This window comes from Euprymna scolopes, chromosome 26 (assembly GCF_053919585.1).
Source record: "Euprymna scolopes isolate OS-2025 chromosome 26, ASM5391958v1, whole genome shotgun sequence".
Taxonomy (NCBI): Eukaryota; Metazoa; Mollusca; class Cephalopoda; order Sepiida; family Sepiolidae; genus Euprymna; species Euprymna scolopes.
The window spans coordinates 22241653-22243268 of NC_136507.1; the positions used below are offsets into that span (position 1 = coordinate 22241653).

Consider the following 1616-nt stretch of genomic DNA (forward strand, 5'->3'; position numbering starts at 1 on the left):
TCCAGACGGCCTTCTCTCTTGGGAGTTGGTCCCCATTTCCTCTTCACTCCTCACATTGAAAATCTGCCTTGTTCCTAATTTGCTCGGTGGGGGAGCAAATAAATACAACTAGTGTAGTATCTGTTCCGGCAGATAATGCAAGCAAAGTCTATATGTGGGAGCAATCTCACATATCAGACCTTGGTCAATGTAGGGGCAACCCTTCATACCAATTGTCACTATCCAGCTTTCCCTACTTCCCGGGTAGTTGGTCCCCATTTCCCTTTCACACAGGACATAACAATCGGCTTTGTGTCTATTTTGCTCGGTGGGGGAGAAGATAAATGCCAACCCTTCATATAAATTGTCACTTTCAGCTCCCATACTCCCCGGGGAGTTGATCTCCATTTCTCCTTCACTACTCACATTAAAAATCGGTCTTCTGCCTAATTTGCTTTGTGGGGAAGCCAATAAATACCCTTTTCTTTGCCTTTTGGCCAAGATAAAAGTGTAGTATCTGTTCCGGCAGATACTGCAAGCAATGACCATATGTGGGGGCAACCCCACATATAAGACCTTGGTCAATGTAGGGGCTACCCTTCATACAAATTGTCACTATCCATCTCCCCTACTCCTCGGGGAGTTTGTCCCCATTTCCCCTTCACTCATCACATTAAAAATCGGCCTTGTGCCTAATTTGCTCGGTGGGAGAGCAAATAAATACATCTTTTCTTGGCCTTTTGGCCAAGATCAAAGTGTAGTATCTGTTCCCGGTGATACTGCAAGCAGACACCATAATTGGGGGCAAATCCATATATAAGACTTCGGTCAATTTAGGGGCAACCTTTCATACCAATTGTCACTATCCAACTCCCCTACTCATCAGGAGTTGGTCCCTATTTCCCCCCACTCCCCAAATTAAAAATCGGACTTGTGCCTAATTTGCTCGGTGGGGGAGCAGATAAATATCTACGCTTCATACCAATTGTCAATATTTATCTTCCCTACTCCACGTAGAATTGGTCCCCATTTCTCCTTCACTCCTCACATTAAAAATCGGCCTTGTGCCTTATTTGCTAGGTCGGGGAGCAAATAAATACCCTTTTCTTGGCCTTTTGGCAAAAACCAAAGGGTAGTATCTGTTCCGGCAGATACTGCAAGCAAAGACCATATGTGGGGGCAATCCCACATATAAGACCTTGGTCAATGTAGGGGCAACCCTTCATACCAATTGTCACTATCCAGCTACTCTACTCCCCGGGGAGTTCGTCCCCATTTCCCCTTCACTCCTCACATTAAAAATCAGCCTCGTGCCTAATTTGCTCGGCGGTGGAGCAAATAAATACCAACCCTTCATAAAAATTTTCACTTTTCAGCTCCCATACTACCCGGGGAGTTTGTCTCCATTTCTCCTTCACTCCTCACATTAAAAATTGGCCTTATGCCTAATATGCTTGGTGGGGAAGCAAATAAATACATATTTTATTGGCTTTTTGGCCAAGATAAAAGTGTAGTATCTATTCCGGCAGATACTGCAAGCAAAGACCATATGTGGGGATAACTCCACATATCAGACCTTGGTCAATGTAGGGGATACCCTTCATACCAACAGTTACTATCCAGCTCCCATTTCCCAC

At 44.7% G+C, this 1616-nt stretch overlaps 1 pseudogene; it reads left to right on the forward strand.

Moving 5' to 3' along the window:
* The first annotated feature begins 703 nt into the window (after positions 1-703).
* LOC145248470 (U2 spliceosomal RNA) lies at positions 704-879 on the forward strand (annotated as a pseudogene).
* The last annotated feature ends 737 nt before the right edge of the window (positions 880-1616 follow it).